This window comes from Schistocerca gregaria, chromosome X (genome assembly GCF_023897955.1).
Source record: "Schistocerca gregaria isolate iqSchGreg1 chromosome X, iqSchGreg1.2, whole genome shotgun sequence".
Classification (NCBI taxonomy): Eukaryota; Metazoa; Arthropoda; class Insecta; order Orthoptera; family Acrididae; genus Schistocerca; species Schistocerca gregaria.
Window position 1 is genome coordinate 742,670,219 of NC_064931.1, and position 17,867 is coordinate 742,688,085.

The window sequence follows — 17,867 nt, forward strand, 5'->3', positions numbered from 1 at the left end:
AATGCATTAATAGGTTGTAGTTTTGATTGAACCTACTAATCCCCAAAATTAACATCACAGAATACGAAATTAACGAAACAACTAACTTTCTCGACTTAACTATCAAGAACACGAACAACAAACTTTATTTCGAAATTTATAAAAAGCCTACCACAACGGACTGTATTATCAGTGCTCACTCATATCATCCCAAAGCTCGCAAATTCGTATTCTTCCACACAATACTTAACAGATTCATAAAATACCACTTAAAGACAAAGCAATTCAGAAGGAAATAAAAATCTTAGAGTGCATACGCAGCAGAACTGTTATTACCCCAAAATTATACAACTATACTACGGTAAAACGCAACCAATGGAATAACACTAAATACACACACAACGAAAAACAAGTAAGCAACATACGTTACCACAACTTATCTAGGAAACATCTCAAAACAAAATTAAAAAATTATTGAAGAAAACCAACATCGCCTTTGCATATCAAAAGAAACACAGCCTAAAACACAAAATCTAACAAAGGTAATTCGACAATTCCCACACATAACAACACAGTCAGTTACAAAAGTTCATGTAACACATGCCACAAATTCTAGCACAAACCGGCAGAAACTTCAATAACAAATACAAAGAGCACACTAAGGACAGTGAATACAACTCACCCTTATTTTCTCAACATCTACAAACAGAAAAAACACGACGTAAAATACTTAAACGAAGTACTGGAAATGCTCCACACTACGCCCATAGGAGCAGACATGAACATTCTTGAAGAAATTGAGATACATTTGCACCCAAACAAGTAACTTTCTAAATCTACTGAATGAACAAACCGACCTCTAGTACAAAAAGTCTATTGAAAACTTTCATGATATCATAAAGCAGGAAAACGAGTAAAAATGTGAGATACTAAGTAACACAAATCCATGGTAACAGCATAAACAGCGTACAAAAAAGACATAAAACCACGAAAACTTGACAAATCATAGAACATAACTAAATTATTACACAAAAAATAAAGCATAAAAATCTCACCGAAAACCGAACGAAATTTTATGTAGAAAACGTAATTAGAACTAAACCTGAGAAAATAAGCAAAACAACCGAATGTAAATATGCAATATCGCTGATCCACTCTTAACAAAATTATTACGCGGAGAAAAACTGGCTAATCTATATCTAATAGGCAGATATAACATTACGTCAACAACAAACATTCAAGTAACGTCAAAGGCAGATTCCAACAAAGACATCGTATTCCAGTATCGATGTTACTAGTAAGGTAAAACTACCAATCGAAAGCATAATATACTTCCAATCATAGTTGCAGTTTATCATATCAAGACTATAATATATTAATGTATTTACAGACCACCTGACGATGACAATATATATTTATATTAGCTATTCAAATATTAATACTTATTTAACTTTTTCGCCAAACAGAATATCACACTTCTATTTACATAATTCTTCTTAAATCTCAGCCATGCAATTATAGTAAAATCTCCTCCTCTTTGGGTGTCACACTACATGGGGCTGTCTCTAACACAGTTATACTCGTATATGTATGTGTGAAAGACACGGTACGAGGTGCCATCAGTAGATTTGGACAGTTTACCAGGACAGGTAACCGACTTCCCATAACAAAGCTCATTTTCCAAGTCACTATTTGTGTCGGATTTAATTTTGGAACTTTTGTTAGAATTAACGTTGATTATTTATTGTGCCAGAAGTATCACAGTAAGTTGAAGCCCATGTGTTTCAAAACATTAAGACTCCTAATACGTAACTAATCCTGATTATGGTGAGTGACCGCTTCGATACCCCCAGAATAGCTAACATACATTACTCCAACAAAAAACATTATGGCAGTCTTCGGCTGAAGTTTGGCATACTCTGTCCTTACCTAACAATTTTCTCTTGTTTTATTTTAAATGTCACCAATATGTTATAATTTATAATTTAAGTGACCTCAAAGGATCCATGGCCGCTATCAATTGCATTAAAACCCTTATTACAGTTCTACCACCTCATAAAACACTTAAAGTGCTAAAGTAACGGACGTTTTGGCAGTATTATGGAGGCCTTCTTAGAGGAATACACGGTCTGAGCTTGATGTACTACTGTACACTACTCCCCCATGGTGACGTAAGACCACCGACGTGATTATTCTAATTTGTTAATGATCGTGAAAGAAATCACTTTATCATCATGAACAGAGTTAGGGAGTCTACTGGATCCTATTCGTAGATTTCCTTGCTTGCTGATGACTGCTAGCGAACTGCTAAACCAGTTAATAGGCATGTAACAGAATACGAACGTCACTGGGACAAGACAGGACAACAAATCTGCGATTAATAGAGGACGGCTACGATCTCCCGACGTCCTGGTGGCCGACGATATCAGCACGGCGGACCGTGAATGATATCTGTCCAGTGTTATCGCTGGACCTTCCGTAAAATACGTAAGTTCATTGTCATAGCATTTGTGCGGCTACCAGTTTACGCAAGCTACTCGTCTATTCGCAAGGAACTATCAATTGCCAGCAAGCTTGGCACTCGGCGAACAGCCTTCTACATACCTTTCCCTCTACTCACGAGAAACCAATGATAGTTTAGGGCTAATAAAAACGCAGAATAATGATATTCGTGATCTCATAACACAGAGATCGAGCGAGGTGGCGCAGTGGTTAGCACATTCGGCTTTCAGTCGGGAGGACGACGGTTCAAACGCGCCTCTGGCCATCCTGATTTAGGTTTCCTGCCATTTTCCTATATCGCTTCAGGCAGATGCCGGGATGGTTCCTTTGAAAGGGCACGTCCGAATTCCTTCTCTAATCTTCTGAGACCGATGACCTCGCTGTTTGGTCCGCTCCCCCAAATCAACGAACCAACCTTATGACACACACCATAACGAAATTTGCTAGCTCCATCGCAAATAGTTTACAGCCCACGGAATGGCGTTGTAATTCGATCGCATTATTGGTTACAGTAGTATTTTAAGTTTTTTTGTATGAAGCGATATCACAAGAATGTTAACCCATATATGCGGAGTGTCGCGAATTAGTTTTATAGCAAAGAGAAGCTAATAAATGCAAGGTTAATTGTTTCTGAGTGGCAGTGATGGTAGGAGTAAAACGTACACGAAGTTACCAACGCCTCTGACATGTGCTTCCGTTTGCTGAATGTTTCAGGTACTTGTAGAACGACTTGCTATTCGCTCCATTGTTCAACACACACACACACACACACACACACACACACACACACACACATATATATATATATATATATATATATGTGTGTGTGTGTGTGTGTGTGTGTGTGTGTGTGTGTGTGTGTGTGTGTGTATTCTGTAGCATCCGTGACATGTAATAAACTAGTTCCACATGAAAGTGGATTCCAAAATACTGTTTATGTAAAATGTGCATCATTAGGCGTTTGTATAGCTTTGTCGGCGCATGCAAGAGATGAAATTAACTGAAGTTAAAAAGCAAATATTTCAGTTGATTTGTGGCACCAGAATACTTTAGCGACCCATAGTGTTCATTATTTACGGACATATACTTTAATTTATCACGCGTCTCAAATAATTACTATTACCATCCGACCTCGACACTGTTTTGACTGATAATGTTTCATTTTTGTTGTAATATGTAAATCCTAATGACTGCCAACACTCTGAATCTTCTATTCTACTAACGATAGATTCCCGAGGTTTCATGCTCCACGAAATACAAGTAGAGATTTCAGAGCTCGTGCACCACCAGCGGAGACAGGCTGTGACAGTTTCAAAATTCCCGTAATAAACAAAATGATCTACTAGAATTCAAATCCAGAATAGAAAAGGCACTCTGCAAGTAGGGGAAGAAGACAAGAAAAATAAAACTGGAGATGGGCCTTCAGCCTGTGTAAAGACAGAACAACTATGCAAGAAGCATTAGGGCCAGCAGAACCTATTCCAGATAAATCTGCCGGAACTAGTGTGAGTGGGTCGTCGGCTTCAGGCTACAAACAAGGCGAAGATGTAAAAGACCAATTTGTGATTGACAGGCAGAATACAATGCAATGTTCATCTGTCTTTAAACAAGAGAATAAACTTTCCGAGAGTTTCAAGAATAACGCTATATTGTATTACAGCATATTTCGTTATTTAAAATATATGCCAAAATGTATTTTTCATTTTTATCCTCTTAAATCCTACCAACGTACTGTCAAAATGTTAAAATCTTTTACTAAATGAACTTTAAGTGTTAAATTTCTCAATGCCTGTTGCCGTAAATATGAAACTTACCCAGTTATACTTCACACGTATATCATATCTTAGATTTTATCTTATGTACTCTGTAACATTTCAATAGTGGTCACAAAATGGGATAGTTTACTTTGACTTTCAAGTAGAAACTTATTGCTGTGTTAAGGGGTTAATGAAATACCAAGTAACTGTAACTATTTCAGGAAATGTTTACCCTTGGGAAGTTTTAAATGTTATTGTTCTCTCACGTTTTGACACGACCAGCAACGTGCCCGATCCGTTCAAGTCACTTAGTCACTTCATTCTAGGTCTTACCTTTTGTAGACCTCCTGCGTGTCTATGCTAAACTGGAAACACGTCGCACCACGTGTGCACAAGGTAAGAATACTATTAGATGGTTCATCTACACAAGGATTCGGTTCTACGCTATTGCATTATGCCCATACGTAAGCGTCTTGTATTTTCTTGACCATCATTCCTATGCAAACATTTCGCAGGCTGTAGACATTTCAAGCATATATACTTTAAATAATACTGTCACAAGTATTTAAAAGTAGTATTTTCCTATAATTCACTTTATTTCATTTTCAACATTGCAGAAATCAGAACAGCCATTGCTAGTCAACGCTGCTCCTTTATTCATTCTCGATGTTTCAGCAATACGTTACTCAAATGTTTTCTTATAAATATTAATATGCAAATTTATAATTAAATAAACACGAAAAAATAAACAATTATGTCACCTGTCCATGCAGAGGCTAACTGTTTCGTGTATTTTAGAGTGATTTAACAAGGCTGTTCCGCAGATCTCCCCTCGTCGAAAATTTCCGGCAACATCTGCTCAGCCCGCTTTTGCCATCACTATTTTTGCTTAACAGCAGACGACACAGCACCATCGCTGTCAAAGCTGTCACATTACGCGACACTGTTGCCTGTTATCTTATACATTTCCACACAGTAATATACCTGTGTTAGCTCCGGTTGCAGGACCACGTGTTAATTTTATGGTTAGATTCGTGCTTAATTAAGTTGAAAATAAAGAGCAACACCCTGTGACAGGACTCGTCACATATTTTCCATTGAGATAGTTTTCCAAATTAGCGTTTTCCAGGCAGGAAAATCAGATTCGAAAGTAATATGTGCGAGTGACCGGCGCAGCTCCTTTAGTTATAATATACAAATATCCAACGTTTATTATAAGCTGACTTGCCTTGTCGTATAGAAATGAGAACAGTATTGAATGTTACAAATCAATAAAAATGAAATTATTCCATTTGAAAAAGTAATGTTGTATCAGCTTAAGGTATAATTTTACAAATCATTCCAGTAAACCATACACAAGCACATCATAAAACAAAGCCGGCCGCGGTGGTCTCGCGGTTCTAGGCGCGCAGTCCGGAACCGTGCGACTGCTACGGTCGCAGGTTCGAATCCTGCCTCGGGCATGGATGTGTGTGATGTCCTTAGGTTAGTTAGGTTTAAGTATTTCTAAGTTCTAGGGGACTAATGACCACAGCAGTTGAGTCCCATAGTGCTCAGAGCCATTTAAACCATTTGAACCATAAAACAAAACACTTTAGACAATCATTTCATCTATGGCACAGGGAAAGACATAGAGATTACTTTGGTGTGCGTAATAGATAATAGATGTTAACTGAATCGATCATTGCCTCAAGGCATTCTTCTAGTTAAGTGAGCATTAATTTTTTTCTCATATTGTACCAATACCACAACAGTCAGCACCTCACTTCACACGTGACACCTGGAGCCCTTTGGATTGTTGTTAGTAACGACGTCGAGGTGCATGCGTTATTAGCACGTTCCAAGCTCACATTGGGCGCAGTAACTGAGGTGAGCGACCGTGATGGAATTTCCCATTTAGAGTCGCTCCCATCAGCCACAGCACCGAGCATGTGCGCGAATAGTAATTTGGCCCACACCTGGTGGCTTTATCGAAGCGCGGTCTTAGCTGGTTTCCTGCACCGAGAATAGCTGCTTTGCACAACACGTTCAAAAGCAATGTCACACTTTGTTTTTAACTCATCCCTTTGCCTTACACATAATTTTAACCTGTCTCAGACTGTTAACCTACGGTCAATGTTAATATTTAAGTTTGCTACACATTAATGTGAATACCTGTGAACAGCATGAGTAACCATCTTTCGCTGCGCAGGCCTCTGCGAGACGTGCAGGGAGAGATTCCGTGAGGTTCTCAAACGTACCGACAAGGATGTGGCCATATTCCGACTCTAGCGCCGTGGCCAGGTGCGCTAGGTTTCACGGTTGAGGATACATAACGCTTACAGTACAAGAGAGGGGGTCCCGTAGATTCTCGACTGGGTTTTAATCCGGGAAGTTTGGTGGCCAGGAGAGTACTGTAAACTCATCCTGGTGCACTTAGAACTACGCACGTTTAGTGCGAGCTGTGTGACATGTTGCGTTGTCCTACTGGTAGTTGCCATCGTGACGAGAAAAAACAAACTGCATGTAGCGGTAGACTTGGTTCCAAAAGTTAGATGCGTATCTGTGTTGATCCATTTTGCCTTCCAGAATGACATCATCAACCAGGGGATGCCACAAAAACATTCAAGCAATCAATACCTCCACTGCGCGATAACAACGGTGAAGTCACTGATGACAGTGCCACTAAAGCAGAGTTATTGAACACGGTTTTCCGAAACTCCTTCACCAAATAAGACGAAGTATATATTCCTGAATTCCTATCAAGAACAACTGCCAAGATGAAAAACAGAGGTAGATATCCTCGTTGTAACAAAGCAGCTTAAATAACTTAATAAAGGCAAGGCCTCCGGTCCAGATTGTATACCAGTCAGGTTCCTCTCAAGGTATGCTGATAAAATAGCTTCATATTTAGCAATTATATATAACCACTCGCTCACAGAGAGATCCGTACCTAAAGACTGGAAAATTGCTCAAGTCACACCCATACCCAAAAAGGGAAGAAGGAGTAATCCGCTGAATTACAGGCCTATATCACTAACGTCGATTTGCAGTAGGGTTTTAGAACATATACTGTATTCGAACATTATGAAGTAACTCGAAGAAAACGATTTATTGACATATGGTCAGCACTGATTCAGAAAATATCGTTCTTGTGAAATACAACTAGCTCTTTATACTCATGAAGTAACAAGTGCTATAGACAGGAGATGTCAAATTGATTCCATATTTTTAGATTTCCAGAAGGCTTTCGACACCGTTCCTCACAAGCGTCTTCTAACCAAACTGCGTGCCTAGGGAGTATCGCCTTAGTTGTGCGACTGGATTCGTGGTTTCCTATCAGAAAGGTCACAGTTCGTAGTAATAGACGGAAAGTCATCGAGTGAAACAGAAGTAGTATCCGGCGTTCCCTAAGGAAGTGTTATAGGCCCTCTGTTGTTCCTGATCTATATTAAAGACATAGGAGACAATCTGAGTAGCCGTCTTAGATTGTTTGCAGATGATGCTGTCATTTACCGTCTTGTAAAGGTATCAGATGATCTAAATGACTTGCAAAATGATTTATATAAGATATCTGTATGGTGTGAAAAGTAGCAGTTGACCCTGAACAAGGAAAAGTGTGAAGTTATTCACGTGAGTACTAAAAGAAAGGCCGGCAGGGTGGCCGAGCGGTTCTAGGCGCTACAGTCTAGTGCTCAGAGCCATTTGAACCATTTGAACTTGCCTCGTTCTGTGTCTCACCAACATCCCATCCATAAACAGTTGTGCTCGAGAGTCTTAAAGGTCAATGTGAGGATTTTAATAAACTGATTTGGAGAAAAAGTGGCTGAGACAACTTGGTGTGCAAGAATGGATGTAACCAATGCGTTGTCCCACATCTTCGTCCGCTTCCAGAAAGCTTTGCAAGACTTTACAAAAGATATCAATCAGAAGCCTTAAAGAATTAAACTGTCTAAGTATGTGCTAAATTTGAAAAGGTGATTGGATTTTGCAACCCCGGTAGGAGAAGAGATGAAGAAGGAAGATGCAAGAAAGACATAATAGTAAGGACTTCACGAAACAAAAGGACTCGCTATTAAAAGCAACGGCTAGTAACATCCGTGCCAATGGCCTTGCCGCAGTGGTAACACCGGTTTCCGTCAGGTCACCGAAGTTAAGCGCTGTCGGGCTGGGCTAGCACTTGGATGGGTGACCATCAGGTCTGTCGAGCGCTGTTGGCAAGCGGGGTGCACTCAGCCCTCATGATGCAAAATGAGGAGCTACTTGATTGAGAAAAAGCGGCTCCGGTCTCGGAAACTGACCAGTGGCGCCTGTGGGCTGAGGATTATACGACGGCCAGTCACTACCCTTGGGCCTTCGTGGCATCCGTCAATACGAATCCTGAGATGGGAGAAAGAGTCATGAAGAGCTGGGTTCAGAGCATAGATATTTGTGGATGCGAAACAAGGACAACGAGGGACACAGAAATGAATCGATTAGAAACCTTTGACATTTGATGTTTGGAGGAGACTGTTTAAGATCATATGATCTGATTGAGTAAGTAATGAAGACGTTCTACAACGAGCCAAAGAGACAAAATGTTTAACAAAGATTCTAATGAATCGAAGAAACAGAATAATTGGGCACGTCTTACGATATGAGTCGTTGCTGAAAACTGTTGTTGAAGGGATGTTGGAAAGCAGGCCCAGATATTAGTATGTAAGGAAGATCGATGAGGTTTCCTGACCTGTGCTGGACTCAGAAGACATCGTCGGTGCCCAGCAACATCGTTAACTTCCCAATTAATTACGCATCAGTGCAGTAAGAAATGCACAGTCGCTTTTGACAGCATAATTCGTCAGATTCACCGTCATCCGCCTGGACTGTCACAGAAGTTTTTGTTAACCACGACTTGCAGAGGCGTTTTCTTCCCTCTGCTCTATACCGCTACTCTTCAAACTTTTCTGTCTACTCTCTTCTAGACTGTGCATATTAATGGCTTATCGGAGAAGTGTGGATAAAATCGCAAACAAGTGTACTGTGAGTACAAGATAGCAAACTAGCCCTTTGGCACAGGTGACAGTAGACCCTTTTGTGATAGCAAGTATGTTGCATTGAAGAGGATCGCGGGGAAATGACAGAAATTGAGAGCTACATCACAAGAGCCTTAGGGTTGGTGCCCAAAGCAACGGTATGAGTACAAAATACAGTTATTGCTAATGAGGTAAGGGAGATTTGCAAAATTGTGTAAATGGATCAGTTCTTATGTTCCAAGGCCATACAGTCCAGAATCGCTATGCCAATCAGGCAAAATCGCCGTGAATACTTATGCACTCATCCCACCGACGCACCAGGTTGAACATATTCGCTACGTAAACCACTGTGTCCTGCTGCGTGAAGAAGTCCGTAACTGTCTTCTCCACAGCCTCGCCCGAAAGGAATCGTCGACCATGGCGTATCTACTGCGTTACGGCATTTGCGATACAGGGACGTGCGGTATCATGAACTTGGTGCACAATTTCACAGCGGCTGCTTTCGGCAGACATGCTTCCCCATATGTATTCTTTATTCTCTGATGGATGTCTACAGGTGTTTGTACTTAGGTAGCCAAGAAAGGAATGCCAGCACGTTGGTTCTGTTTGGACGCTTTTGATAATAACGCCGCCGTAATTCACGTTTGTGCATTTGCCGCAAGCACGTCGGTAAGAGACGAATGCCAAACATATCCCCTGGCCACATGTTGGTGCATGTATACCCGCATCGAAGTCGCGATACGATGTATATACGCTGCAGCAAAGCTCTCAAACGGAAACTTTTTGATTGCCCCTTACAAGGAATCGCGAAGCAATATGTGGAACTAATAAAGATTGACAGCAGAAACTGAAAGGGTGCAAGTGAAACGTCGAAAGACTTAACCGAAAAATCGAAGAAAGTCGATAGTCCAGAAAAGTTTGATAGGGCACAATAGCAAGTTGAAGAAGTAGAAATCAGATTATCTGTAACAATGTCTGTTACAATTTAGATTGGGGAGCGTGCCTTGCAAAACACTCACAATGCATTGAAAGTTCCAATTTTTCACGAAACTAAGGAAGTAAATACTGAAGGAAACACGAATTGCTCAATTTCAATATTGGCAGTAACGAGAGTAATGCTAAAAATGTATCTCGAAATGTTTCGACAATGAATTGTTTGTGAGGAAATGTGAAACAAATAATAACGTAGATGAATGTTGTCAGAGAAATTCTTATATAGGGGTTGTGATGGATGTAATTAATTGTGATGATGATATGCATAAGAATGTACTAAGGGATGATGAGAAATGAGAGGCAATAAACAGTATGTCATTGTCAAATCACAAAAATGTTGTATTTAAGTATTAATGTAAAGTACTAGGTATATGTTCGCAACGATTACATACAGGTAGTACTGAGCAAAGTAAACTTAAATGAAAGAAGTAAGTGTTTGATGTAATTAAATAATGTAGACAGATGACCATGATTGTCTACATCTGTCAAGTTTGTGTAAAGTGTGGTGCAGTAGGAAACACTTCTACATCGTCATTGTGTACTGCGAATGGCGTCAAGTATTTTATTAGCATGAATGGAACACGTAGCAGGATTGAAGTTAAGTACATTGTTATTAAAGCGGAGAAAGAAGTCGAGAGACAAAATTTATATAGAGTGTATCTATTACTTCGGAGCGTCACGCTGGTGCAAAGATAATGGATTGAATGATCTAGTTTACAAGCATAATTTGTAATAGTATTTAGCGTGTAATAATATTTTGTGAACAATTGTTCAAATATTTCAAAAACAAGATTCTACGTCTACAGAGAAAATTCGGAAGCAACCTGAGGGTGTGTGGTGGAGGGTACTTCTAGTATCACTAATTGATCCCCCCTCCCTGTTCCACTAACTTAGCCCCCCTTCCTGTTCCACTCGTGAATAGCGCGTGGGAAGAATAACGTCGATAAGCCTCTGCATTAGCTCTAATTTCACGAATTTTCTGGGCGTAATTTAGGTTAGCATAGCATTTAAGAGGAAATACAGAATAATTTCCGCTGCAGTTAATTTCATCGTCAAAAACAAAAAAAAAACAAAAAAAGGCTCTGAGTACTATGGGGCTTAACTTCGAAGGTCATCAGTCCCCTAGAACTTAGAACTACTTAAACCTAACTAACCTAACGACATCACACACATCCACGCCCGAGGCAGGATCTGAACCTGCGACCGTAGCAATCGCGCGGTTCCGGACTGAAGCCCCTAGAACTGCTCGGCCACCGCGTCCGGCAATTTCATCGTCCTCTTAATGTTTGTTCGTTTTAGTAAGGGTAATGTTTTCGCGTTAACTGACTGTTCCGTTGGTTCTTGGTTGAACGTGAATGAGAAAACGCACGACGCTTGTGTAATATGTTGTGTATACTGTTTTCACTTACGTCAAAAACAGTGGGGAGATAAGGAACCCATGCTAAAAAAGTGAGAGGGCAGTTTCTGCGAACGTTGGCAGAAATGTCCTGTTGTGTGCAGCATATTTCAATTTCATTCTGATCACGTGTACGTGTATGCAAACGAAGTACGTTACTGATGAAGGCGACGAACCTGGGCAAAACAATGAATACAAGGTTAAGTGAATGGAGGTAGAAATCCCAGCCATACGTACACAGGGATAGCCAAAGCGGGGTTATGCGCCACGTGTGGCGACTCGCACTGCTGTTGGGAGATTGCCAGAAGGTCATTAGGCCGTTCGGTTGTTTTTATAAATACACTGCCGGCTGCGAGGCTGCTGATGAGGAGCGGCAAGTTAACTTTCCTGGCATCAAATAGTTTTTAACATGTTGCAGTGTTCGTTTTCAGAAATTTAGTGTATAATACACTACTTGCCATTTAAACTGCTACGCCACGAAGATGACGTGCTACAGAAGCGAAATTTAACCGACAGGAAGAAGATGCTGTGATATGCAAATGATTAGCTTACACGAGGTTTGCACCGGTGGTGACACATACAACATGCTGACATGAGGAAAGTTTCCAACCGATTTCTCATACACAAACAGCAGTTGACCGGCGTTGCCTGATGAAACGTTGTTGTGATGCCTCGTGGAAGGAGGAGAAATGCGTACCATCACGTTTACGACCATGATAAAAGTCGTATTGTAGCCTATCGCGATTGCGGTTTACCGTACGTGCAGGATCCCAACGGCCTCGTATCATTAGCAGTCGAGATGACAGGCACCTTATCCGCATGGCTGTAACGGATCGTGATACCACGTCTCGATCCCTGAATCAACAGATGGGGACGTTTGCAAGACAACAACCATCTGCACGAACAGTTCGACGACGTTTGCAGCAGATGGACTATCAGCTCGAAGTCACGGCTGCGGTTACTCTTGAGGCTGCATCACAGACAGGAGCGCCTTCGATGGTGTACTCAACGACGAACCTGGGTGCACAAATGGCAAAACGTAATTTTTTCGGATGAATCCAGGTTCTGTTTACGGATCATGATGGTCGAATCCGTATTTGGCGACATCGCGGAAACGCACATTGGAAGCGTGTATTCGTCATCGCCATGCTAGTGTATCACCCGTCATGATGGTATGGGGTGCCAATGGTTACACGTCTCGGTCTCCTCTTGTTCGCATCGACGGCACTTTGAACAGTGGACGTTACATTTCAGATGTGTTACGACCCGTAGATCGCTGCGAAACACCACATTTCAGCAGGATAATGCACGACCGCATGTTGCAGGTCTTGTACTGGCCTTTCTGGATACAGAAAATGTTTGACTGTTGCCCTGGCCAGCACAATCTACAGATCTCTCATCAATTGAGATGGTGGCAGAGCAACTGGCTCGCCACAATACGCTAGTCACTACTCTTGATGAACTGTGGTATCGTGTTGAAGCTGCATGGACAGCTGTACCTGTACACGCCATCCAAGCTCTGTTTGACTCAATGCCCAGGCATATCAAGGCCGTTATTACGACCAGAGGTGGTTGTTCTGGGTACTGATTTCTCAGGATCTATGCACCCAAATTGCGTGAAAATGTAATCACATGTCAGTTCTAGTATAGTATATTTTTCCAATGAATACCCGTTAATCATCTGCATTTCTTCTTGGTGTAGTAATTTTAATGACCAGTAGTGTAATGTATATAATTCTAGTACCTGATTAAAATTTTGCTATTTGTCACTACCATACTGAAGGACAGACAGACTATTAGAAAATGGTTCAAATGGTTCTGAGCACTATGGGACTTAAAATGTGTGGTGATCAGTCCCCTAGAACTTAGAACTACTTAAACCTAACTAAGCTAAGGACATTACACACATCCATATCCAAGGCAGGATTCGAACCTGCGACCGTAGCGGTCGCGGGGTACCAGACTGAAGCGCCTAGTACCGCTAGGCCACAGCGGCCGGCAATGAGACAAGTCCAAAAATTGAGAGAGTACTCAGGTGTTTGAAAATCTAAAAGGCAGATATTTATATTTTAAAAAATTACAAATTCGGAGATGTACACCAAACACTATTTTTCGACGTAGTCGTTTCCGTTCTCAACGTACTTTGTGAGCTGAGGCACAAGCTTTCTGATACCTTCGTCAAAAAGCCTTCCGGCATATCTTCGTCCCATTGTTTGGCGGAATTCTGCACCTCATCGTCGGTATCCAACCCCTTTCCACCCATAAACAATTTCAGAAAGGTGAAAAGATGAAAATATGGAGGTGGCAAATCATAGCTGTGAGCAGGATGGTTAATGATGTCCCAACGGTATGGATCCAAGAATTGCTTTGTGGCCTTGAATGTCATGGAACAATCACTTCTTTCGTCAACATTCCCCTTATTTTGTTACGTATCGCCCTTCGTATTTGCATTCAGGACTTTACATTACCACGCAGCACTTATTATTTCCCCGTTGGTGCAAAAATTCTATGAGGAGAATCTCTTTTACGATCCGAAAAGGCAGAGGCTACGATTTTCGGTCTGAAACGACGGTTTCAGTTTTTCGCTGATGTTGTTGAGGGATGTCGCCACTGCGTTGACTGTCTTTTCTTTTCAGGGGCGGCGTGGGCCACTCATGTTTCACCGCCAGTCACAAAAGAGTCAATTAACTGTTCACTTTCCAGTTCGAAGCGCTCGAGAAATTCCCGTGTGAATGCGATTCTGTTGACTTTTTGTTGATTTGTGAGCTGTCCTATTATCTATTTCACACACAATTTTCGGTTACGAAGTTTTCAGTAATGATTTCTTGCAGAAGATACCTGCAGATGATTGTGGTCATCTCGTCCAAAGACAGTCGACGATCGCCACGAATAATTTCTTCCATCTGGTTCACTACTTCACCAGTCACGCTCGAGGGACGCCCATTCCTTTGTTCAGCATGAACATTCGTTCTGGCAACTTTAAAATCTCGACACAATTTGCGCACGTTAGTATGGAGTGTAGCCATGTATGGAAGTGAAATATGGACGATAAATAGTTTAGACAAGAAGATAATAGAAGCTTTCGAAATGTGGTGCTACAGAAGAATGCTGAAGATTAGATGGGTAGATGACATAACTAATGAGGAGGTATTGAATAGGATTGGGGAGAAGAGAAGTTTGTGGCACAACTTGACTAAAAGGAGGGAGGGTAAAAATGGTAGAGGAAGACCAAGAGATGAATACACCAAGCATATACAGAAGGATGTAGGTTGCAGTAGGTACTGGGAGATTAAGAAGCTTGCACAGGATAGAGTAGCATGAAGAGCTGCATCAAACCAGTCTCAGGACTGAAGACCACAAAAACAACAGTACGATTCCTCGTGTCATCCCCATAAATAGTCCTGATTTGTAACAGACACTCATTTCAACACGGCTATACAAAAGAGCTTTAAGCCAACTGAGACAAACGAGCATGCGTACTACTCCCAACACCTTTTCCTAAAGCGCAGCGCTGCTGTCGAAAAAAATCGTTTTGAGCGTCAGAGTCTCAGTGCTCTCACTTTTTGGATAGGCCTCGTACTATCATGTAGCTTGCTGTAGCACATATTACATCAAAACAGAAGGAGTGTAATGCACATTGTATGCAGTGTTCTAGCTCAGTTATATTTTCAATATACACTTTAACACCTTTTTAACAGCCTGACATATTTGATGCCTTGCCGTAAGACTGTACTCGGGTTTCTTTTTATGTCAATTACGCATTTCCTAATTTAAATAATTGTGACTAATCTGCGCTCAATTAAATACTTTCTTTCCTGGATTCCCTTTGCAATAACTTGCAGAATCTCATTTTCCATCACTTCAATTCGTTCTTCGTAAATTGCTGATGAGAAGTAGGAGGACTACCCTAGGTTTCAGTAACCGTATTTCGACGAAAGAGTATACTGTAAAGTGATACATTTTACTATTAGCTCTAAAGTTCCACGAAGTTGGCAGCATGTTGTGAATCAAGAAGTTCGGTATTAGTAAGGAAACCTAATCTTCGTGACAAGAGAAATCTGAATGAAATTCCAAGAAACTGTGGCGCGCGGAGTGGCAGCGCGGTTTGAGGCGTCATGTCACGGACTGCGCGGCCCCTCCCGCCGGAGGTTTGAGTCCTCCCTCGGACATGGGTGTGTGTGCTGTTCTTAGCATAAGTTAGTTTAAGTAGTGTGTAAGTCTAGGAACCGATGACCTAAGCAATTTGGTCCCTTAGGAATTCACACACACATTTGAACAACCATGACTGCGTCGTCTACCAATCAGCGTTTCTACACTTGTCCTCTGCATTACACTTGTCTTCATGGGTTTTTACTCATTTTGAAATGTTCTTGAAATTAGGAAACCCAACTGAAGATTGAGCATTAGTTTCACTAAATAGAAAAACAATACACGTTTCTTATCTCTTGATTTATCCACCATTTACGTGTTTCCAGAACATCATGAAATGATAAAATTGTAAGTAGGCTGTTTAGGTTTTTTTATTTGTAACACCATCTCTGTATGAAAATAACTGGCTGTGCTGTGTGCAGTCTGTGGCTGGTTGGCATTGTTGTAATACTCGCCATTGTAGTGTTGGGCAGCTGGATGTTAACAGCGCGTAGCGTTGAGCAGTTGGAGGTGAGCCGCCAGCAGTGGTGGATGTGGGGAGAGAGATGGCGGAGTTTTGAAATCTGTAAGACTGGATATACATTATGACTTTTGATCACTATTAAGGTAAATACATTGTTTGTTCTCTATTAAAATCTTTCATTTGCTAACTGTCCCTATCAGTAGTTAGTGCCTTCCGTAGTTTGAATCTTTTATTTAGATGGCAGTAGTGGCGCTCGCTGTATTGCAGTAGTTCGAGTAACGAAGATTTTTGTGAGGTAAGTGATTTGTGAAACGTATAGGTTGATGTTAGTCATGTCCATTCTCTTGTAGGGATTACTGAAAGTCAGATTGCGTTGCGCTAAAAAAATATTGTGTGTCAGTTTAAGCACAGTCACGTATAATTTTTCTAACGGGACGTTTCAAAATATTCTTTGACGATTTTTGTACTGGCTTCTTGAAATCAAACGATTCCAATCGAATTTACAGAAAGGCAGTATTGTGTACTAATGAAGGCGCAATCTTTCAGTAAAGCCTCAATGTACTCGCGGAAAAATTCTTCCGTCATGGGGACGACATATGAACAGACTAGTAACAGCGAACCGTAACATAGCATGGATGCTTCTACTAAGACTCAGTAACATCAGATACACGAAATGATCTGGTGTCGTTGTCCGAAATTACCAGCCACGTAATCTGATTAAATAGTCCCCAGACATTCAGAATGGAAGATTTCGTGGTATTCAACTTTGAAGGCCATCTATTCTCCGAAAAGGTGTGTAATGTAAAAAAGGAGGGCTACATGATAAACATTACACTGCGATCTGATAAGGGAAATGCCGCAGAGACAGCCAACCGTGTACAACCTAAAATGAAAGACTCTAAGATTTTCAGACTCAAAAAAAAAAAAGGTTCCTAAACTATCCTATGGACAAACACACACACACACACACACACACACACGCCGAAGGGAGGACTCGAACCTCCGCTGGGACCAGCCGCATAGTCCATGACTGCAGCGCCCAGACCGCTCGGCTAATCCCGCACGGCCTCTGGCTCAACATACCCCGTTGATGAGGAAACCACACCTAAAACCCATAACGAGCAAACGACTCAAAATCGATGGGATCGATAGATAATTGAAAACTGAGTATCTTTCATCATTATATATGGGGTCTACCAACACATATTTCCCTGAAAATCGAGGAAAGAAACTTTGACTGCCACTTATGTGCCCATAAGGTAAACGCCGTGCAACGAAAGCGCCGCTGGCGTAGCGATCGAGGCAATTCTTAATGTACGTATATTCATTTTGCCGTTCGAATTTTCGCATGACGATGCCTCACGATGGCTACGTCGCTATGGTGCCATACCTAGCGTTGATAATGAAAAGTGGTCGTCTGCTTACATATACCAAGTTGACAACGGTGTTAAGAATGTTACTATTGAACTAAAGAAGCATATACATTAGCGTCTTTGCGTTGGTGGCACAGGGACGGTCATCTCGTACAGTAGACAGCTCCTCATCTGGTCTTTTTTGTGGGTCGACCGAGAACTCACGGACAAATTTTAGTAAGCGCAGGCTGACGAGACTTCCCCGCGAAGCGAGTCAGCCCCTGC

General features: G+C 41.3%; 1 protein-coding gene and 1 pseudogene across 1 annotated transcript in view; one reads left to right on the forward strand and one right to left on the reverse strand.

The window, feature by feature from the left end:
• The window catches only part of LOC126298275 (trimethyllysine dioxygenase, mitochondrial), a 499,530-nt gene that overhangs the window by 173,847 nt on the left and 307,816 nt on the right, over positions 1-17,867 (reverse strand). The gene's annotated exons all lie outside the window — the stretch shown is intronic.
• Positions 8,320-8,437, forward strand: LOC126299798 (5S ribosomal RNA; annotated as a pseudogene).